Genomic DNA, 23,668 nt, shown 5'->3' with positions numbered 1-23,668 from the left:
TGGAGGCATGGGGATCTTCACTCAGGCTCTCAGAACCTTTTCAGGCCTCCGGCCCTGGGGCTGGGAGCCTCGTGCAGTATTCTTCCTGCTGCCACCGTGGGGCCCCCGGTCCATCCAGGGAGGAGTTGATGCATTCCTGGTTCTAGGGACAGGACATTGCAGGCTACCCAGAGAAGTCTGAACACCCTGGGGGAGGGGGAAGTTCCTCCTGTAGCATCTCCCACCCTGGGGCTGGGCCATCATGACAAAGCCTCACCCTCTCTCGGTACCTCTGACATCTCCCTGTGCCCCTTTGGAAGAAGCCACTCGCTGGGCCTTTGGGGCAGGACTGGGCATGCTCCCAGCACACTCCATCCGGTCCTTATGGGCTTCCAATCCAAGAAAAAAAAAAAAAAAAAAAGGCTCCCTGGCTGGGAACTCATTCTCCCTCCCCCTTCTCCCTTTCTTTTCTTTTTCCCTCCCTTTTGCTTTCCCCCGGCCCCCACCACCCACCCCAAGAGCTTCCAAAGTGACAACATGTGGGCCCAAATCAAACCCTTGTCCTCAGGCCCCTGCTGGCATCTCTCCCAGATCACCCACCTTCCTCCTCCGGCTCCACAGCCTAGCCACCCTCCTCACCTCCACCCCCGCCATTCCTCTTCGTAGACAACTTTCTAAATGCAGCCCAACTTCCCCTTTTGGTCCACAAGCCCCGTAAAACAGCTGCAAGAAGTCAGCAGCCCTGCAAAAGTTCTCTTGCAAGTTCGGCTGAGAGCAACGCCCTCTGGCCCTAGCCATTGCTTCCCCACACCCAGGCTCTGGAAGGCCAGTCTCCTCCAGTAAACAGTGGGGAGACCCCCAGACACACAATCTACCCAACAATCTCATCTAGAGAGAACTCCCTGAGGGACCCAGCCGAGTCTAGTCAATGGGAGGAGACAGCCCCAAAATTGGCCTGGTTTCCTGGCCCTGTCAAAGCCCTGTGGGACCCTGAGCTATCCACTAACTCCCTCTAGACACAGTCCTCTCATTTGTAGGACAGAGGGATGGGTTGGTTGTTTTTCGGGCCCCTTCCAAGTCTAAAATTCCACAAATCCATAATTTCTCTTTAGGGAGCAAAAGCGGGCTTTGTGCAGGGACACACAGCCAGCTGAGGGTCATCTGACTTGAGCCCAGGTCTCCTAAGTGGCACTCGTGTTCTCTCTGTGACACAGCCCTCAGTAAGACAGCGCCTCCCACTCCTGATTCCTGATCAGAATCACCTGGGAATGTTTCGCAGCATACCAATCCTAGGCCACACTCCAGACCAGTGAAGTCAGAATCTCAGGTTGGGGCCTGGTCATGAGTCTGTTTAGAAAGTTATTCAGGTGATTCTGACCGAGCAGTCAAGGTTTAGAACCATTGTGGAAAAGGCTTCTAGAAACTAAAGGTGAAGCTCTAAACCAGAGGTGCCACATTTTGGTGCCACATTCTCTGCTGAGAAGGATCTTGAGGCCATGGAGATGGGCTCTGTGACGAACTAGGCATGTCTGTTGTGGATAGGTGGGGAGTGGCTGTGACCTGCTGGCCAACCCCCCAACCTAGGATGCTGGTGCAGGGCAGCCCTCCCCGTGCTGGCTCATGGGCCTGCCTGCTCCCTACCAGGCACCCCGAGGCCTTCCCATCTGCCTCCAGGGCAGACAGCCCCAGGACTGCAGTCCGGGAACTGGAGACCAACCACATGAGAGGCAGGAGGCCCCAGGCCAGCTCCAGCCCTCCGAGGGTTTCGTGAGGATTGAGAAAAGGAAAATAGAGAAGGGAAACTGAAGCAGGGCAAAGGCAGTGAAGGAGAAAAAGACAAGAGAAAGGGGAAGGACTCTGAGGCCAGAGAGTCATGTGAATGGCTTTTAGGGAACAGAGCCCCCTCCGCTGTGCCCCCTGCTCCCCCTTCATCGGTCATCCCCTGGGCCTGGTAAGAAGCACTCTCCCGCCAGGTTCCAGGGCACAGAGAGCACTGCTGCCCACAGAGGCCCAGGACAGAAAGTCCAAATCCAGAAACCTGGCCGTTCTGAGTCTGTGAGCCCTGTCCTCCCCCTCCCCGGGCAGAGCTAGCAAAGAGCCCTCCCCACACAGCACTCCCGGATCCCTGCCTCCTCTGCTCACCAGAGCCAGGGGCTCCCATCAGGCACTTCAGCAAAATCACTTGGCCAGTCCTGGTCCAAAGTTAAGGCTAAATCCAACTCCCAAGACACTTGGCATCACGTCCAGGTGGTCCAGGCGATGCTGCTCACTAGCTGTGTGACCTTGAGCAAGCCACCTCCCTCCCCTCCCTAGGCCTCAGTGCCTGATCTCGTCTGCCTTCCAGTGAAGGTATATTTGGAAGAAAGAGATGTCGCTGTAGCCCAGGGGTCAAGAGCCTGGGCCCTGGGGACAGAGGCCTGAGCTCGTGTCCTGGCTTCGCCACTTACTAGCATTGTGAGCTCTGTGCCTCTGTGTCCTCACCGGTAAGGTGAAAGTTAATAGATGGATGACAGAAAGGGAGAAGACAGCACAGTTCAAACCAACGTGGGACTGATATCTAGATACACAAGGACTACCCTTTGCAAATCAAAAGAAGAAGGTGGCAACCCCAATAGAAAACTGGGCAAGGGACATGAGCAGGCCATCGCTAGAGCTGCAAGGACAAAACGGGATACCCAGTTAATGCATCAGAGGTTTCTATCAGGGAGGAATGGGACAAAAGGGATGGTGACTCCCAACCTGGGGGTGATTCTGGCTCCTTACCACCACCAGGGGACATCTGGCCATGTCTGGAGACTTTTTTGGTTGTCACAGGGTAGGTAGGGAGGGGTGACTACTGGCATCTAGTGAGTAGAGGCCAAGGATGCTGAAAAACATCCTGCAATGCCCAGAACAGCCCCCACAACAAAGACGTATCTGGCCCCAAATGTCAATAGTGCTGAAGCTGAGAAACCCTGGACTAGATCGATGGATAAACAGATAGATGAAGGGGCCTTGCTAGGACAAATGATGAAAATGTGCCATGAGATGCTGAGGCACAGAATTCGTTAAAATAAACCTAATACAGTGGCAATAATAATGGTTCCTAAATGTTTGGCACACAGCAGAGTGTTCAGCTAATGCTCGCTGCTCTGTTATTACTCTTTCCTTGAGGGGTCTGAACTCCTTGGCCCTCATCTATTTGTTCCAGCAACAAAGCTAAGGGCCTCAGGCCAGAGGAACTCCTGTGTTGCCCAGAGATGGGTGAGCAGTCACAGTGGGCAGCCCAGCTCTCGACCCTGTGCCCCCGCGGTGGGTTGGAGGAAAGCGATAGCTGTACAGGGGCAAAGATGGGTGGGAGTGCCTGGGGTGGGGAGCAAAGAGGAAGAGAAAGGAGACACTGCAAGTTTCAGTGTTTCACAACATCACAAAAATACCCAGAAAGCCGGAGGGGGGAGGGGCACAAGGAGAAGTTCAAATTGAGCAATGGCTGTGGTTCTTCTCAAATTCATGGAAAATCGTCTTTTCACACTCTCTGGTTCAGTGAAGCCAGACCCTTCTACAACTCGACAGTGGCCTAAAAAGGGACATATCCAACAGCCACCGTGCCTTGCACCCTCACCTCCTCCTCTACTCCTCCTCATTCTTCTCCCACTCACCCTGGCCAATCCTCCAGCCCATGTTTTCCGGGATGGAAACTCCCACTCTGGTCCTACCAGAGCCCTGAAGCCATTGACAAGATAGATACAAAACAACAACAATAATAATAATCTCATCTGTTAGAAATCAGCATCTGGAAAGAAATCATCTCCCTTACACAACAGGCCAAGAGATCCTCTAGGATTCTTTCTTTTTTTTTGTTTTTGAGGAAGATCAGCCCTGAGCTAACTGCTGCCAATCCTCCTCTTTTTGCTGAGGAAGCCTGGCCCTGAGCTAATATCCATGCCCATCTTCCTCTATATGTGGGATGCCCACAACAGCATGGATTGCCAAGTGGTGCCATGTCCACACCTGGGATCGGAACCGGCAAACCCCGGGCCACCGAGAGGCAGAATGTGCGAACTTAACTGCTGCGCCACTGGGCCGGCCCCCTTCTAGGATTCTTAAAGCTGAACCCCAAATTTGGCTCTGAGTTTCCTGGCAGCCCAAGTTTTCGTGAGTCACATTGCCCGTAATCAGAAGCCCACCAATTACTCCGAGGAGGCAGAGATTTCCCAGGAACTGAAGCCTGAAATATACGCCACTTGTAGGTCTGATAGAGAACACTGGCTGAGGCTGTGAATACTAGTAAACACAGCATCTCCCCCACCAAATTCAACAGCAGGGCTCCTCCCACCATTTTCCATGAAGCCCCATCCTAAGGGAGGGACATAATACAGATTTTGTGGTGGCTAAATAATGTGGTCCAAGAGCGACTCAGCTTCATGAGAGCCGACTGGGTTCACGGATATGTCCCGTCTGGAAGAATGGCTGGAATGCATGGCCTTTAAATAACCCCCATGAACTTTATTTCTCTCAACTGAGCTTTTGATAAAACTCGGGTCGCGGGAGGCAGTTGGAGGTTGTAACCGCTGACAAGGGTCTGGCAGGCAGTGCTCCGGCGCTGCATGAGGGTGGGGCTGTGGGTCCCTGGCACCTGCAGAGACATCATTCATGGATTCGGCTATTCACAGACTCCCCCAAAAGCCCAAAACATTCAGGGCTTTCTTATTTTGCTCTGGCCTGAAGTGGAACTAGACCAAGAGGCTGGCAAAAGTAGGAGCAAGCCTCAGAGCTGGCGGGGACGCTGGCCAGCACCGAGATCCCTGCCTCACTTTGGGTTATTATTAAGGGGAGTAATAGCTCTCATCAATTGTGGGTTTAGGCATGATATCACTACTTCAATTAATCTTTACAACCAAGCTCTTAGGTAGATACTGTGACGATCCTCATTTTACAGATGAATAAACCGAGGCTCAGAGAGCTCTGCCAACGTAACACAACCCCTAACAGCAGAAGCTACGATGCCCACTTAAATCTGATTCCAAAGTTCACACGCTTCTAACCGCTATACCATGATACCCCACTACACAGAACAAGAGATAAAATCTGTGGGAAAAGTGAAAAGGCAGTTAATTTGTGGCATGTAAGCACAGGAAACACATGACTCTCAGAATGCGATTCAGGAGAAAGCCAGAAGTCTGCAGCCACCTTTTGCATTTAAGACTGTGGGGCTTCTCAAAGCCCTCTCAAACATCCAGAGCCCACTGGGTTGTAAACATCAGTCACACCCCAGCTTCTGTAAAAGTTGGGGGGCAAGGGGGTTGCAGGGAAGGGCCCAGCTTAAACAAATGCTGGAGGGCAGTGGTAAAGGGCACCCAGTGAGCAAGCTCAAGACACCCCCTAGAAGGTGCTGGAGACCCCTCCTGCACGTCAACGAGCGAGCAATGCAGAGCCCAACACTCCACGCTTGAGCGCAGGGCCAAGCTGGTTTGGGCCAGGGATCCCTCCTGGGCACAGCTGTATGTGCTTCCAGTCACTTCCTGGGAAATCAGCAGGTGGGCACATCCCGGACAAAATAGAACCTGTGACGTTGTCTTCCCAGCAGGTAGCCTGTGACTCCCTTACTCATGACACTGAGGCCCCACCTCCCTTGATTGGATACACTGACCTTCTTTAGAAGATCTCTTTAGATTGGGGACAGGAGTGTCTAGACCACAGGAAAGCTTTCCACATCAGTGAGCAATATGCTGACAAGCAGGGCCTGGGCTCAGCCCCAGGAAATCTGATGACTCAGGAGGATGTGCATTCTCCCCACAGACATGTCTCCCAGGCCCTGGTGATGGGCCCTCCCTGTGCCGGGTATGAGGGTAAGGAGAAGAGTCAGGCCCAGTCCCGGCCCTCATGTGGTTTACAGTCTAGAAAAGGGTGCAGAAGTGGGAACACTTCAGTGTGCCTTTATTAGTCCCTTCTAGAAAACCGAGAAAGGAAGGAAATGAGGGAAGGAGGGATATACCTACAACATAGATCCAGAAATGAACCACTTCTCCCCTCGCCCCCACTCACTGTTACCACCATCCTCTCTGGCCTAGATTATTGCGATGGAGACCTGCACACAGCAGGCCTGCTCCTTTCATAGGGCCTTTGCACCTGCTGTTCCCTTCGCCCTTTCACAAGTATCCTCATGATTCAGCATCTTCATGTCTTTGCTCAAATGTTCCTTCTCAGTGAGGCTTTCCCTTCCTTGAGGCCACTCAAAGTTCACAACAATGCCCCTCCCCCTCCAGTCCACAAATGCTTTAGCAGGTGCAATGCAGCGGGGCTTTCCTTACTAACTCCTCACAGCCCACTCTCTTAAGGAACTCAGGACAGGTTTCCCACTGGCCTTGGCCAGAGGCTATTTCCATGGTCCATAAGAGGGTACCCCGAAGTGGCCCTCCCTGCCAACCATCAGCCAGTGTACTGGGATCAAGCTGGGATCAAGCCGATGTATGGCCCTCTCCCGTCCTGGGGAAATTCCAGCAGAGCCTGGGCAGCCTTCCCCCTGACTCTCTTGACCAAGTTGTAGGTCTGACCTGTTGTAGCAGGGCTGGGTAGCTGGTCACCAAACTCATTTTCTCCTCTTCCTGGGCACCCATCTGGACTACATTTCCAACTCCTTTGTCCTCAAGGATGGCCAGTGGAGTGTGAGCAGAAGCAACGTGTCTCTCTTCTGGGCTGAGGATGTTAAGAAGTAAATTTTCCTTATCTAGCTCTCTTTCCCCACCTGCCAAGACCTCATGGTCTAGGAGATGGCAGAGCCACAACATGGAAGGAGCCTGGGTGCCTAAATCTCAGAGGAAGGCTGTATGCCAATCAGAGGACCCATCTTGGACTTTATGTGAGTAAAAAGTAAACTTTGTGAGCACCCTAGATTTTGGAAGTTGGCTACTGAATGAGCTTGGTGTTTAACTTCCTGCCCCTCTAAGGACTCTGGGCCTGCCCTCCCTCCGATGCTCCTCTGCCCCTCCTCCAATGGCATTTCCCACCTAAACTTTGTCCCCTCTTCCCCACCCCTTATTAGGCCTCCAGTGATGACTGAGCAGCTTATAAATGAATCATTTCTGCTCTTGGGATCTGTAAGCTGATGTTCAAGGCAGCCTGGCGAAGAGGCACAGCTCTTGCCACTACCTCCCTATAAGCCTGGTTCCAACGGTGTGTGACTTTGGGCGAGACTCCAACCTTACAGAGACAGCTTCCTCATCCTTAAAATGGGAACAATAGCATCTGCCCATGCCACCTCACAGAGGAAGAGACAGGAGGCCGTGATATGCAGGAGCAGCTGCTCTGAGCCAGACCCTCTGCTCATCTCACAGCACTTACATAGGGAAACTGAGGTATACAGAGGCTTAAAACTACCTGCCAAGTTCACCCAATAGTAAGCAGCTGTCCCCCACCCCGACTTGGTCCTCACCATCTTCTCTCCCTCACTGAACAGCACCACCACCTGCCCAGGTGCTCAACTCAGAGACCTCAGATCATCCCTGACTCCTCCCACCCCTCACTTCCCTTACACAACTCAGCACCAAAGCCAGTTGTTTTACCTTAATAAACAGCTCTTCAGTCTAGTCCTTCCTTCCATCTCTGTTGCCACCACTCTGGTCCAAGCCCCTACACGTCTCTCTTGAACTCTTGAAATAGCCTCCACATTGGTCTCCACAGCTCTTCCTCCACACAGCAGCCACAGGCATCTTTTGGAAATGCAGATGTGACCTTTCCAGTGCCCAGGTTAGGGCAGCTCAGTGGCTTCCGACTGCTCTTATAACAAAGCCTTGCCATGGTCTGCCCAGCGTGGAGATCAGCCTCTTTTTGAACGCCGTCCCGCTGCCCCTCCTCTCTCCATTCTGGTCAGGGGACCCTTCTTCCAGTCCTCTGAACGCCCACCAACTCCCTCCTTGGTGGGAGCATCCTTTGCACATGCTGTTCCTTCTGCGTGGAACGCCCTTCCTTCCCTTCTTTACCTGGTTTACTCCTAATCACCCTTCATCTCTGAGGTCTGGTGTCACTTCAACAAGAACTTTTCCCTGACCTTCTTTTTTTTTTTTTTAAAGATTTTGTTTTTTCCTTTTTCTCCCCAAAGCCCCCCAGTACACAGTTGTATATTCTTCGTTGTGGGTCCTTCTAGTTGTGGCATGTGGGACGCTGCCTCAGCGTGGTTTGATGAGCAGTGCCATGTCTGTGCCCAGGATTCGAACCAACAAAACACTGGGCCGCCTGCACCGGAGAGCGCGAACTTAACCACTCAGCCACGGGGCCAGCCCCCTCCCTGACCTTCTTGACTAGGTGACATCCTTCTATAGCACTCACCGCTGTCATTATTTTATGTCTATTTGAGTAATTGTTTGATGAAGGTCCATCTCCCTCACATGACTTTGAGCTCCACAAGGACAGGAATTGTGACCATTTTGCTTGCCGTTGAAACCCAGTGTCTAATACAGTATCTGATCCATAGTAGAACTTCAATATTGCCAGAACAATTGAACCAGTGATTCGTGGACTTCAGAATGGAAGTCCAAGCCTGCATGTCTGCCCACTCATCAGTTGTCGTGGGGAGTTGTAGCCATCTGCTGGGCTGCCATAACAGAATACCACAGGCTGAGCAGCTTAAACAACAGAATTTTATTTTCTCATAGCTCTGGAGGCTGGCTGTCCAAGATCAAGGTGCCAGCTGACTTGGTTTCTGGTGAGACCTCTCTCCTCGGCTCACAGATGCACCTTCTTGCTGTGTCCTTGTCGTCACACGGCCTTTTTTCTGTGCACATGAGGACAGAGAGATCTCTAGTGTCTCTTATAAAGACATCACTACTATTGGATTAGGACCCCATCCTTATGACCTCATCAACCTTAAGTACCTCCTTAAAAGCCCTTTCTCCAAACACAGTCACACTGGGGGTTAGGGCTTCAACATATAACTTTGGTGGGGCACAAGTCAGTCCATAACCTCCTGCCATCTAGCTCCCCAAATTCACATCCTTCTCACATGCAAAATACACCCACCCCATCCCAACAGCCCCTAAGGTCTTAACCCGTTCCACATCCAGCCCAAGTCCAACGTCTCACTCAGTGTCATCTACATCAGATACGGGTGCAACTCAGGGTAGGATTCATCCTGAGGTGGAATTCCTCTCCCACTGTGACCCTGTGAAACTGGACAAGTTATGTGCTTCCACACAACAGTGTGGGACAGGCACAGGAGAGACATGGCCATTCCGAGAGGGAGAAATTGGAAAGAAGAAAGTGGTAACAGGTCCCAAGCAAGTCCAAAACTAGCAAGGCAAATTCCATTTGATCTTAAAGCTCCAGAATAATCTTCTTCATAATGATGTTCTGTTCTCCCTGCCCACTGGGAGCATAGTATGTCCCCCGTGGCCCTAGACAGTGGCCCTGCCCCCTCAGCTCTGCTGGGCGCAGGAGGCCTTGCCCCTGAGGCACTGAGTGGTGGCATCCTGGCTGTCTGAAACTGAGGAAGTGGGCCCAGTCTCTGGGACCAGGAGGAAACAGCTCTGTCCCCTGGGCCCATGGTGGGAGTGGCAGCCCTGATGTTCTCTGAATGACCTTCAGGGTCATTTTTCCCTTTACTTTTTATTTTTTATTTTTCCTTCTCCCCAAAGCCCCCCAGTACATAGTTGTACATTTTAGTTGTGGGTCCTTCTAGTTGTGGCATGTGGGATGCCGCCTCAACGTTGCTTGACGAGCAGTGCCATGTCCACGCCCAGGATCCTGAACCGGTGAAACCCTGAGCCGCCAAAGCAGAGAGCGCGAACTTAACCTCTTGGCCACAGGGCTGGCCTCAATTTTTTTTTTTTCCCTTTTCTTGAAGGCTAACCATGTTTGAAGCTGGATAGCTCTATTGTCCCGTCCTGTAGATCCCAGAAATCTGACAGCCTTCCTTCATTCCATTTTCTCTATCCCGTTTAGTCCCAGCTGGCAGTCCTTCTGCTGGTATAATCCCATCTCTATTCCTGGCTTCAGCTGAGATGGCTAATTAAATTTGCGGGTAATCTCTTAATGGAATGATGGTCCAGCCACGCCCTTGGTGTTTTCTCCAGGACGTGCTTTCCCAGTTTTGCAACATGGATAGGCTGAGAATTTTCCAGATCATCAAGTTCTAGTTCCTTTTTGCTTAACAATTCCTTCAATTTGTCTCTCTCCTCTCACATTTTACTTGAAGCAGTAAGGAGAAGCCAGGCCACATTTTTAACCCTTTTCTTAGAAATCTCCTCTGCTAAACATCCAAGGTTGTCACTCACAAGTTCTACCTTCCACCTATATATATATATATATATATATATATATCTGTCTATATAGATAAAGAAATTTATGATAAGGAATTGGCTTACGCAATTATGGAGCCTGGCAAGTCCAAGATCTGCAGAGCCAATGTCCCATTTGGAGTCTGAAGGCTGGCAGGCTGCTGTAGAAGCAGGAAAAGCCAGTGCCTCAGTTTGAAAGCTGTCAGGTAGGAAAATTCCCTCTTGCTCAGGGGAGGGTCAGCCTTTGGTTTTAGTCAGGCCTTCAACTGATTGGATAAGGCCCACCCACATTATGGAAGGCAACCTACTTCACTCATTCTACCAATTAAATGTTAATCTCATTCAAAGATACCTTTCCAGAATAATGTTTGACCAACTATCTGGGCACTTCGTGGCCCAGTCAAGTCAACACATAAAATTAACCATCACAGGACTCACACCAGAAAATAGATGTGATTGAGGCTTAATGAGTATGCCGGACCAGTGTAAGGGATTAGCACCAGAGCTAGCATTGTGATTTGCCATTCATTCTTTCCATACACATTTATTACACACCTACTACAAGCATCTCAGTTATCTATTGCTGTGTGACAAACTACCCCAAAACTTAGAGGCTTAAAACAGCAAAAAGTCTCAGGACTTTGTGGATCAGGAATTTGGGTGAGGCTCCGCTGAGTGGTTCTTCTGCATCAGCTTGCATCACTCCTTCACCTGGGCAAGGCTGGTAAGGCCAAGAAGTCTTCACTAAAATATCTAGTGTCTCAGCTCCTCCACGTGGCCTCTCTCTCTCTCCAGATGTTGCCTTGTCGTTCATTGGTCTGCCCACGCTTCTTTACCGTTTGGTGGCTGCCTCCCTGAGAGAGTTCCAAGAGGACAAACCTCAAGAGGAGAAGCAAGCGTTTGTCAGATCTATGCTTGCACCGGGCTCCTTGTGGCACATTGGCCAGAGCAAGTCACATGCCCAAGCCCACATGTGGGAAAGGACTATACAATGGCATGAATACCAGAATTTGGGGTTCTTTGGGGGCCCCTAATGAAACAGCCCACCAACGTATGACTCTTATAACACCAGTATATATGACGCATTATCACATCAGTCCTGACTCTTGCCCTCAAGGATCTCACAGTCCAGCACAGCATTTCCAAACGTATTGGACTACAGCATCTTAACATCATTCCCGCAGTGAGCAAGCCCCCATATGACTTCCTGGCATCTTTGGGTAGAGCATCTCATTCTGTAAAGACGGCTTCTCATATGATGATAAGTGTAGGAACGTATTTATCACTTTTCACACACATACTTTTTCAAAATAAATTTTAAAGGAAAAACATTGCTAGTTTTGTATATTTGTGGGAGAATGCCACCTTATATTCCATGACATGCTAATGTTGCTCAGAAGATAGTTTTGGAAATGCTGGCCTTGTGATTCCTAGTAGGAATTTAAAGCTCTTTTGGCTCCTAGGACCACAGACCCTAGTGGCTCGCAGTGGGTGGTGGATCGGAGACAGCTTGTCACAGGGCCTGGAAGGTCTGGGCTTTCTGTGGGACCATCTGTTTCATCTCCGTGGCCATGAGCAACGGAAGGTCAGGGATCATCATTCCTACACCACATCTGACAACACGGGGGGCTGGGACAGCACATGCCAGTTGACCTAACACATCATCCTCTGTCATCCTATGCCCTCTCTGCACCTGGCACCAGAGGGTGCCACATGTTTCACACACTAAACAATACCCATCCCACCACATATGACCCCACTTCAGAAGGATTGAGGACATCAGGAGGCAGTTTTCAAGGGCTCAAAAGTTCCATCCCAAAGCCAGTCTCTGAAGCACTGCACAGAGAGGCCCCAGCACTGACCAGAGCGAGCAGGGCCAGCAGCCAGCGGACCAAGGTTGCTCAGAGTGGGCTTGCCCAGGTTGCCTGAGGCAGAAGCCCCAGTGACGACCAGGAGATTCCAGTGCATGAGGCTGGAAGCCCAGGAATCTGCATTCTTAGCCTCCACCGTGGCTCACAGGGTGCTAGCCCCTCCCCAGATTTAGGGTTTCCATGTGGCTATTTCTGAAAAATCCCCATGGAGTGGGGGCACAGGAGGGACACCAAACCTGAGATGTGGCGCTAGCTGATGTCTACCTGCAGGCAGGATGCAGGTGGCCAGCAGCCCAAGATTCGACTTGTTTCACGTGCCAAATGGACGTTTATTTTCAGACTCTTGAGATATATATATTTCTGTTACAACTTCAGAGACAACTTGCCTCTACAGGTTTCCTTCACAGAACAGTCCCCCGAGATTAAATCTGTTTTGAGTTGTATTTTGAAAAAAGAGGAAATTGGATCCTGGCTCTGGGTGGGACGAGGGGTGAGGGGAAGAGAAGGGAAGTTCAGAAAGAAGGCAAAAGCCACAGATTTCCAGAAACTTCCTCGTATTTTCCTCCCCTCTGCATTTTATCCTGCTCACTCTCACCCCACCAAGACAAGACCCAGCTCTGGCTTGGACTCATCTTCCCTCCGTCCCTGCCTCCCCCCTCTTCACCCCACAGGTGCCCACCGCTCCTCTCAGACCCGGGCCCGGGGAAACAAGTCAGACAAAGTCAAACGCTGTATGATCTCACTTACATGTGGAATCTATAAAAATGGAACTCGTAGACACAGAGAACAGATTGGTGGTTACCAGAGGTTGAGCGGCGGGGTGAGTCAAGGTGGTCAAAAGGTACAAACTCCCAGTTATAAGATTAATAAATTCTGAGGATTTAATGCACAGCATGGTGACTACAGTAACAATACTGTATTGTATATTTGAAAGTTGCTAAGAGAGTGGATCTCAAAAGTTCTTGTCACGAGAGAAAAAAATTATATTATGTGAGGTGATGAATAACTATACTTATTGTAGTAATCATTTCACAATATATATATGTATATCAAATCATTGTTTTACAGCTTAAATATACACAGTATTATATGTCAATTATATCTCAATAAAATTGGGAAAAGTAGAAATTAAAAATGAGTTCAGGATTAACCCCAATGTCAAATATTTGGAATGCAGATATGGTGGATTAGCTCAGCCTTATGTTTTAACCAACCGTCACACTGGGGCTAGAGTAAATATCCTACAAGAGGACGATATTTATGAATTCCAAAAGGTCCTTGTTATAATGTCCTAATTCCTGTGACAATACCCTTCTCAAATTGCTTATGTACTTTCACATCTGCATTTGTGTTGTATTGTGGGAGTCCTTCCCCTACTTAAAAAAAAAAGTAGAAGAACCTGGCCCTGTCTCAGCCGTTACCAGCTCTGCCTGAGGCTCTCCCCTCAGGGCCTTCTCGCCAGAACACCCCAGGCCCCAGGGTCCCGGGCTGACTGTACACTCCAGCACTAAGGAGATGCTCAGAGGGCAATGCTTAACCCGAGGGCTACCCCGCCAGCTCGGCAGTGTGGGTGGGAGCGTGCTTGGGGTCTTCCCAGAGGTCTTGCTGGCAGACACAGTCCACCACACTCCAACCCACGCCCTCAGGTGGCCCATCACATTTCCCTCTGGTTTCTCCCCGTTTCTGACTACGGGTGACTCTTGTCCATCCTGCATTCTAAGTCCTCTTGTGGGGCTTCCCACGAGAGCAGGTGCCCTTAACCTGGGACCACAGACACTCCCCTGGAGGTGTGTGGATAGAATTCAGGGGGCCTTGACTTTGGATGGGAAAAAATACATCTTTATTTTCACAAGCCTCTAACAGAAATTTAGCATTTCCTTTCATTGTAAGTGTAGGGAACAATCTACAGTAGTATTTGCAGAAAGTATGACTTTGTCACTAATAGAAATCCCTGACATTTTTCAATCACATTAGAGTTGTTTCAAGGTCTTTTGAAACACCAGTTTATACATCGCTACTTTAAAATGAGCACCACTAAAGTGTCAAGAAATAAGAGCAAATGTCACTACATCGTCAAGCTGTTTCCTCAATGTTTTCATATCTGTATTTTCGTACCATTGGCTTCTTTTGCAGTCTTGTAGATTTCATTTTACACATTTGAAAACATTATTCCAAGAGGGAGTCCATAAGCTTCACCAGATGCCCACTGACTCCACGGTACATGAAAGGTCAATCTCTAGAGTCCTCAGTCCTAGTAGTCCTCAGACTTTTTTCCAGTGTGAAAACCCCAAAAGTGTGCCTCCCCCTAGTAATTACACATTGGTATTCTCTAGATGAGGAAGAGCTGTAATAGTCAAAAGCTATTATTTAATGCCTGCCTTTAAACAAATTTGCATTTTATTCTTCACAACAGTATCTCTTGACCTTTTTCTTTGTTTTTTTTTTTTTGTTTTTTTTTTGGTGAGGAAGGATGGCCCTCTATGCCAATCTTGCACTTTTTGCTTGAGCAAGATTGCCCCTGAGCTATGATCTATGCAAATCTTCCTCTGTTTTGTATGTGGGATGCCACCACAGCATGGCTTGAGCAGCGTGCAGGTCTGTGCCTAGGATCTGAACCCACGAACCCTGGGCCACCAAAGCAGAGTGCACAAACTTACCAACTCTGCCACCGGGCCAGCCCCAGAATCTCTTGACTTTTAAAAAACAGTGGCTGCATCTGTAGGAGAGCTCTCATTGACCAGTTTGGTTTTGAGACCTTACACTAACCCTGATTCCACACTCGGGTCCACTGAGTTAGGGCACGTGGACCTGCCAGGCAGAGGGCATGAATCTCAGAGTGGGTTACTCCCATTGCTCTTGGCGCAAGGCTGGCCCCAGGAAACACGACAGGGACGAGGTGACTTGGGTTGGCCTGAGTTGGCTGTGCTCGGGTGGAACACGACTGGAGCCTCCACACTTCTCCACCAGCCCCCAGCCTACTGGCCCTGAAGTGAAGTTGCCAGAGTTAGCAAATAAAAATATAGGGTGCCCAGTTAAATTTGAATTTAAGGCAAAGAATGAATCATTTTTTAGTATAAGAATGTCCCATGCAATATTTGGGATACACTAATACTAAAAAAATTAGTCACTGTTTATGGGGGGAACCCTCCCCTCTAGGAGTCTGTTCCCAGAGAAGTCCCTGCCCAGGCCCAGTTGAAGGCTGTGCCTGGCCCAGGTTCTCTGTTACGACTCCCACCTCAGCCTGAGGGACCATTCAGGGTAGGGAGTGGGGCCGGGGAGACTCCTGACAGCAGCCCACAGCCCTGGCAGTCCAGAGCTCAAGCCGTTCCCATCACTGCCTATGTCTCAGACACACCTCCACCCCATCTGTAAAATGAGAGAACTGGTCCGGGGTGGAACTCGAAACCCACTCCTTGCTCAGTTAGATTTAATAAGTGCTATTTACCTTAGGAAAGAAGAATCTTTAACCTCTGCTCGCCTGAAAGGACCTTTCCAAAGCCAGTCCTCCTGAGGCAGCAGCCTGAGCCTCCTCCTGGCTCAGCTCAGCCCTGGAGCGCCTCACTCAGCCGCAGCTCCCACCAATCAAACCCACAATGACACCTTTGGAAAGGACCCAACTACCAGGTACCCCAAAACACACACAACCGCAAAAGCAAAGGGCCACGCAGACGCATTCGCTTAGGAAAGAAAGAGGCAGATAAACCCAGACACACAGAGAAGCCCTCACACGCACCGGACGGGAAAAGTGCCCACTTAGCACACACCCAGCACACATATCCCACCCAGAGCACGCACGACATGCCACACACACACAGACTGAGCACGAATCACACTCGTGCTTTCTCACACACTTGCTGAAGGTGACAGCCAATATCAACCATGTCCCCAGCCATCCCTCATCTGGGCTCTCAGCCTGAACCCCAAATGTCCAAGGTGTTTCTGGGGCTAAAGCTTCTCCCAACTGTGCCCCTCAAGCTGCTAAAAAAAAAAAACCCTGAAGGTGTTCCCAAAGAACTTTGTTTTTCACATCAGGCTAAATCAATAGATTACCTGGAAGCTGTATTCTGGAAAGATGTTACCCCAAATGGTAAAGGTGATAATGAGGACGATGAAGACGACAACCACAACTGCCAGCATTTCTTGAGCGCCAGCCGTGCCCCCAGAACTGTGGTAAGGGCTTTCCATACATTACCTCAGTCAACCCTCCCAACAAGCCATAAGGCAGGAACTGTTATCATGCCCGTTACAGACGAAGAAACCGAGGCTCAGAGGAGTTAAATGAATGCCTCGGGAGAGATTCCAGCATCTGGCCCCAGGGCTGTCTAACTCTAAAACACAGCCTCACCCACAAGGCCACGCGGAAAGGTTTGGCCCCTGGGTGAGGCAGGTCTGTGAGCTCTGGGTCCTCTTGCTAACCAGAGACCCAGGGACACTCCGGGACTAAGGGGGCTGGAAGGGCTGGCTTCCGCCCACCCTCCTGGTGGTCCCTGCCCCAGGGATGGGAGCCAGGCCCCTCACAATGGAGGAGCTCCTCATAAGAGGAGAGATTTATATCTGCTCAGCTCCCGAGAGTCCCAGTCACCGAGCCCACCCAGGGAGGGCACAGAGGAGGACCCTGAAGAGGACCTAGAGAGGGCTGTCTCAGGGAAACCAGCCTCTGGGACATTCTTAACCCCAACCAAAGGAGGGGGACACCCTTCTCAGCCTCCACCTCTGCACTGGGGCCTGGCTAACAGCTGTTCCCAGCTGGAGGCTCTCTATGCCCCCCACCCTGGCAGTCCCCAGGGGACATGGAGGCAGCTTTGCTGAAGCCTATCAAAGCATTCTTGTTCTTACAGCTGTTTCCTGGGAGGGCAGTTGGAGCCACAATAACCCCCACATCTGTTTAAGGGGCTGGTGGCTGGTACTCCACCCTCAGCCCTTCGGGAGGGGTCCTGCCCATCAGCAGAGGGGAAAATGAGCACATCCGAGAGACACGGTTTAGAAGCTTTGACCTTTAGGACTGGAAGGGGCCACCCATCCCCATTTTACAGGTGACTTAACTGAGGCCAAGCCACCCCCTGCTCCCAAAGGGTTCCCCACACAGAGCCCGTTTCCCCACAGACTCTCTGGGTAGGCCCTGGCTCCTCCCCTGCTGGCTCAGGTCGGCCTCCACTTATACAAGACATGACCAGCCCAGAAAGAGGTGTGATGAGGCGCGTGGGAGTGAAAAGGCTGCATGGACGGGAAGCCAGTGTTTACTCTGAGATGCCTGCTCTGGCTCCTTCTCCTGCATGAGCCACTGCCCCCTTCTTGGCCACTATTTTAATTCTCAATCTGTGGGTTTATTTAAATCAGTGTTTCTCAGCCTCAACATTGTTGACATTTGGGCCTGGATATTTCTTTGTGGTGGAGGCTGTGCTGTGCATTGTAGGGTGGCTAGCAGCATCCCTGGTCTCTACCTACTAGATGCCAGCAGCACCCACCTCCCAGTAGTGACAACCAAAATTAACTCCAGACATTGCCAAATGTCCCCTGGAAGCAAAACTGTGCCCAGTTGAGAACCACTGATTTAAGTGGACTTAAAGGAGCGTATATGGACTGTCCCCTGTGTCTCGCCCCTAGTACAGGGAAGGAGGTGATAGGTATTCCCTCCTGAGCCCTGGAGTTCCTATGGTGCAGAAAGGATAATAAATGTACCCAGGACAAAGCAGGGTGTGCCAGGAGATCCTGCAGCAGGCGGAAGTCGGGGAAATCATTGAGGCTGAGATCCATCCAGGAAGGCTTCCTGAAGGAGGAGGAATACAATCTGGGCTTTATATAGGCAATCCGGGAAGGATGCAGATTAAGGGGAAAATCTCAAAGACAGTGAGCAGAGCCCGGGGCGGGGGGGGGGGGGGGAGGGGGGGGGGGGGTGGTGAGTGTAGAATTTCCAGGGAGGGGAGGCGGCCACAGGTGGCTGGATTTTAAGCTGGAGTGTATTATGGCTGCCTTCCTCGAGGGCGAGTCCTGGAGCCCAGAGCAGGGAAGATGTTGGGGATGAATGAGGAAAGGGTAGATGGGGGGGACGGGAGAATGCCATATCTCTGTTTCTGGGGGGCAAGCAGGGGCTTGTGTCTCTCTGAATCCCCCGAACCCAACACAGAATCAGGCTAAGGGAATGCTGGATGATGAAGCTGCTGCTGATGTGGAAGAAAGGTCTGATGAGGAGGAAGGTGGGCATGGGCTCCAGAGGGCTGGGAAGACCATCCCGGATGTCGAGGGTGCTGATGAGGGGGCCCAGCCAGAGGGCGAGCAAGGGACCTGACCAGCCCTCGCCCTGATTTCTCAGGGTCTGCCCTCACCTGAGGTCTCCCTCACGGCCCACGTGGGAGGGGGTGGGAGGGGAGTGGGAGGGAGCGCTAATGGAGGGGTCGCTGCTGGGCTGGGAGCAGACCGCACGGCTTCCTCCCAGGCTGCAGACCGCTCTCTCTGAAGGAGACTTCAGCGGGTTTGCCGGAGGAGACAGGTGACCTTCTTGGCCTAGGAAGCTCCCTTCTCAGACAGAAGCACTGGCTCCCTACCCCCAGTCTGGGCTTCCTGAGCCATGGGTGCACATCCACCCTCAGATCCACCCACCCTCAGAATGGGCTCCCTGAGGGCAGGGCGACACCTTCCCAGTGGTCCCCTTAGGGAAACACAAAGTGTGGGGCTGGGGCTGCCCACAGGGAGCTTCTGGACTGACTCATCAGCAGGGGGCGCTGTGGGCTCAGGCACGGGGCTTGGGCAGCTGGAAGGGTGGAGACTGGCCTGGCCTCCTTCACCTCCTGTCAAAATATATCCTGTTACATCTCCCACCCCAGCCAGGTTCAACTGCGCCCGACACAGCAGGGGCTCTACCTCCTCACAACTTCCCACCCTAACCCCATTCTCCTCCCCTCCTCCGGATGAGGAAGAAGGAGAAGGAATTATTATACCCATTTAGCAGATGAGAAGACTGAGTCATATGGATGCAGAAAAGACTGGAAGGGATAGCAGCAGGACAGAATGGATAGAGTCTTAGCTCTGGAGCCAGAATACTCAGGCTTACTAGCATGCCAGTTCAGCATCTCGCTCCCTGTGTGGTGGGGGCAAACTTTGGGGCTTTGTTGAGTAAACCACTGCAGTTGCTGTAAGGGAGCTGAGCATGGTGGCCCTCACTGCACCAGGCTGGGAACAATTCTGACACTGGGCATCACAGCCCCTGTGGACAGCACTGGGTCCTGGGAGGAAGGGCTGGAAAGGGGGACAAGGTGGGCTTTCCCCAGCCCTTGTCTAGGCAGAGAGAGCAGACAGCCAGAAAGGGGATTAACAGGGGGCTCTGAACAAGGGCAGAGGGGTCAAAGGGGCTGGGCTGGAGAGCTGGGGGGAGGGGGCCCCAGGTGCCCACTGTCCTGAGTTATCTGCACTTTCTCCCAGGTCCTAGTAATGAATAACAGCAGTGGAAGCCATGGGTGCCATTCGCTGCTCTCACGGTATGTCCGGCTCTGTGCCAAGCAGGCAACTGGCTCAGTTACCCATCCTGGGAAGCAGGGAAGGGTACCACCTCATTTGATAGATGAGAACAGGAAAGCTCAGAGAGATAAAGTAACTCGTTTGAGTTCCCCAGCAGGAAAGGGGCAAAACGGAATACCACCCAGGTCTGCCTGGCACGTACCCACCGCTCTCTTGGTGGAGTCAGGGTCGAGGCGGGTGCAGAGTGGCCGGGCAGAGCTCTGATGGCTTTCTCTGGGGACAGAGGTGGAGGAGAACCAGCCCTGGCCCAGGTATGCTATCTGCCCCCAGGATCGGCTCATCAGCTTGCAGGTTCACGGGAGTGACCTCAGTGTTGGGGTGTTTTGGTTTCTCTGTTTGTTTGTTTTTTTCCTTTTTCCTTCTAAGAACAACTCATTTTGGTCAAATAACTAGAGTAAAAGTGACTGGTGTTGAGAAATCTCCCCCTCCCCCTTCTCCGGCCCCAGGCAGTGACATTTGAGGAACTGTCTCCTGGGGCGACAGAGGATGCTGTTGACCCAGTTCAAAGGGTTGGCTCTTCTCCCTGCCCAACCCCACCCACTTCCCCTCACCACCTCCCTCACCTGCCAAGCTTGGGCAGCCTCCCACCGGGGACTGAGGTCCAGCCCCAGCGGCCCGAGCTGAGCCCCTCTCGGTGGCCTCTCGAATGGTGGGGAGAGGGCAGAGCAGCACAGTGTGGGGAGAGAAGCTAAATTCTCCCCTCTCATCCCACCTGCGCAAAGGAGACCGGAGTGAGGCTGAAATTGAACTGCACATGTCTCTAGTCACCTCTGTCACCACTCTACTGATCCCATGGCACCTTCCGTGTGCCACTGACCACAGGTCAGCATTGAGAAGGCTGACAAGGTGAGGGGAGGTGAGACGGAATGCTGGCCCGGAGAAGAGGGACTGGCTTAGGCTCCCAGGAGGCTGCCCAGGGGGACGGGGGCAGAGAAAGGAGTGAGGGCCTCTGAGGGAGCTGGGTCCTGGCGCAGAGGGGCTGGATGGAGAGGCAGGCAGAAGGCCAGCCCAGTCTGAGCCGGGGAGAGCCTGGAGACCCAAAGGCCCACCACAGAGGCTCAGAGGCAGCCAGGCCTGCACCAGACAGGATTGGGGAACAAATGTCTGAGCCAGCGGAGGGCTGGACTTGCGGACCGCACCCTAAGGCTACAGCAGGACACACCCAAGGGCAAGAAGCTTGGCCCATATGTGAACAAAGAGAGAAGGAATAAGCACGGGGCCAGGGCTGAGAGTGTCTCTCAGGACTTGACTCCAGATAGCATTTCCTGGGAAGTAAACTGAGGCCCCAAGGCAACAAAGCAAGAAACTAGGCCAAGCGCCTTGAGGCTAAAGGCCCAGTAACTGGGGGGCCCCATTTACCTGCCCTGGTAGCTTCTGGCCAATGAGAGACCTCCACCGCCTTTCCTTGCAGGATGTACCAGGCTGCAGGCTCCAGCGCAGAGAAGGAGAAGACGGAGGCGGTGGTGATGTCAACCAAGGAATTAAGTAAGCAGAGGAGCTGATAACACTGCCTGACAAGGCCCGCTGTGGGCAAGGTGACTCATCAGAGACGGGCCCCACATCACAGGGTAATTGTTGTTGTGCCCAGACTGTGGGACTGGGGGCGGGGGGGGGGGGGGGGGGGGGGGGGGACGAGTTCCTCACCGAGTCCTCTGCTCGGTGGAGAGGTCTCAGAACACAGTGTCCTCTGCCTCCTGCGCACACTGCTGGCTCAGGAAACAGTCCTCCCTCCGCTGCTGTGATTATCTTTGGCCACAGCGTTTGGTGTGTGTTTGTGGGGTGTGTCAGGGTGATTTCCCCACCTGTGTCCCGCTGGGCGCTCCAGGTACCAGCGATTGTTAACAGCAGCACTGTTGCTGCCCCTGGTTGGGCTGTCTATGGAAACAACGCCACCGGATGGCAGACTGCTGACCGCGACCACGTGGAGTCCTCGTGGAGGGTACAGCCTGTTCCTCCTGCAGCAGGCACCTGTAGAGCTGCCTCCACTCATGCTCCCTCACTCTCTAGGACCCAGCTGAGGGGGCCAAAACTGTTGTGTTCTTCCCTAGCCCCAGGGGCGCCGCGTACTGTTGTCCAAGTTGAGAACTGTACAACTGGAGGGGGCACCATTCACCGTCCAACGCATGTGCCAGACCGCATGGCTGTACCTGATGGCCCCACCCCTTCTCATTTCTAAATTACTTCTCACTCCCCTCCTCCGCCTAGAATGATCTATTTAGCTTGCCCTTGATAAGTTTGTCTTCACATCAAACTTTCCCCCATAAACATAAACTTCCTCCTCTACTGCTTGACTCCTTTTGTTCATTCGTTCATTCCACAAAAAATTGTTGAGTTTGTGCCAGGTACTGTTCTAGGCAAGTGAACCAGACAGACCCTCCCTGAGCTCATGGAGCTCACATCTAGGGGGTGCTGGGTTGGAGGGGTGGAATAAATAAATAATTTGTGACATAAAACTGCAAGTGACAGTAAGTGCAGTGAAGAAGAATGAAGCCAGGCCAGGAGGAGGAGGGTGACAGGGCCCTACTTCACCTAGGACTTTCCAGAAAGGCTTCTTTCCGAGGAGGTGGCCTGAGCGGAGGCCCGGAGGCAGTGAAGGAAGGAGCCTTCCTGGCAGAGCCCCTCCTGCCAGGCATCCCACGCCAGGAGAAAGTTCTCTAATCCTGCCTGCTTCTGCCAGGAGCCTGTGGCATGGCCTGCGGCACTGGCTTCCCAGCGCTGGGTGTCCGTTTCCTCCTTGACAAATGAGAGGCCCAGTGGCACCAGCTGTCCGAGAGCTCCTCCAGCATGAATTCACTCACCTGTAGGCATGCGGAACTTCATGACTGGAGCCTGAGTTGGAAGGCCAGCTTGGCCACGTACAAGCTGTGTGATCTCAGGCAGGTTCCTTAACCTCTCTGAGCTGGTTTCCTTATTTATAAAATGCCTCCCTCAGGGTGTTGTGAAGGATTAAATGAGCTTGTGGATAGAAAACCACCTGGTGCATAGTAGGTGCTTAATAGCGATCTTCTAGGATCACACCTGGGAGAAGTGAGGCCACGGGGGTGGGATGAAGAGGTGCTGTCGACCCGCTACCTTTCGTCAAAAGGAGCCTAGAGAGGGCAATGCTGACCAAAAGACACGAAGCTCTGCTGGCCGCCCAGTTGTACAGACCACAGCACGGGGAGCCTCCCAGCTGGGACCCCACCTCGCAGACCCAAGCTTGGGGGAGGGGACGTGCCAGGGTCATGCCCTCCCTGCTGACGTCAGCAGGTGAGGGTGGGGTAGGGAGCTGCGGTGTAGCCCGTGAACTGTCACACCACGGCCCAGCTTTCAACTTCCTCTGGGGCCCAGGGTGTGCTCAGCTCGTCCTCTCTTCCTTCCTCCTTCCTTCAGGCTGTTTGGGGGGAGCACCTCCACGTTCTAGCTCCAGTCACTGTGCCCCCTTCTCAGCTCCCAGAGCCCAAGGAGGGGAGGCGAAAGTTCCTTCCAGCCCACCCTGGTCAACAGGGCTTTCCCAGGGCCTGCTGTGAGCCTGGGCTCCTAGAGCCTGCCCGGAGCCCCAGGACAGCGGGTGGCACCAATAGTCAGTCCTGGTGAGCTGCCAGGGCCGTGCACTGCTCTGGCACCGCTGACGTTAACTGGTGATGCGGGTTAAGCAGTGATGCAGGAGTTCGCATCCACTTCTTAGTTGAGAAAACCAAGGCTCCAGGCAGCGGGGGCATCGGCCCTCAGGCAGCAGGGCCAACAGGCATTCTTCCTGCAGGAGATGCTGAGAGGAGCCTTGCAAGGCAGAGGGTACTGGAGAGGCAGAGAGAAGAGGAGGGGCTGGACCAGCCGAGGCTAGGATGTGGGACTCGGGGGCTTCCTGCCCCCCGGATGACGGCAGGCCAAGGTGTGAGCCCTGCTCCCCCAGCCACCCCCACCCCACCTGCTGCATTAGGATCCCCAGGGTGGCACTCTGAGTCTCCAGTGAGCCCCCAGGTGGCCTGGAAGCCCCCGGCTCAGTCTGGGAGGCCAGAGCTGGGCTGCCAGCCCTGACGAAGGCTATTTGTCAGGCCCCTCCTAGCTCTGGGGCAG

At 52.5% G+C, this 23,668-nt stretch overlaps 2 long non-coding RNA genes across 2 annotated transcripts in view; one reads left to right on the top strand and one right to left on the bottom strand.

The window, feature by feature from the left end:
• Nucleotides 1–21,102, bottom strand: part of LOC106826363 (uncharacterized) — a 37,395-nt gene extending 16,293 nt beyond the window's left edge. Inside the window, exon 1 of the long non-coding RNA XR_011504069.1 lies at nt 20,972–21,102. This is a non-coding gene — a long non-coding RNA (uncharacterized lncRNA). The remainder of the gene's footprint in view (nt 1–20,971) is intronic.
• On the top strand, nt 21,042–21,895 carry LOC139045536 (uncharacterized). The gene is made up of 2 exons (XR_011504068.1): nt 21,042–21,180; nt 21,661–21,895. It is a non-coding gene; the product is annotated as an uncharacterized lncRNA (long non-coding RNA).
• Nucleotides 21,896–23,668: the final 1,773 nt, after the last annotated feature.

Source organism: Equus asinus, chromosome 6 (assembly GCF_041296235.1).
Source record: "Equus asinus isolate D_3611 breed Donkey chromosome 6, EquAss-T2T_v2, whole genome shotgun sequence".
Classification (NCBI taxonomy): Eukaryota; Metazoa; Chordata; class Mammalia; order Perissodactyla; family Equidae; genus Equus; species Equus asinus.
Note: the sequence above shows the minus strand (reverse complement) of the source record. Positions and strands in the feature narration are given on the sequence as shown.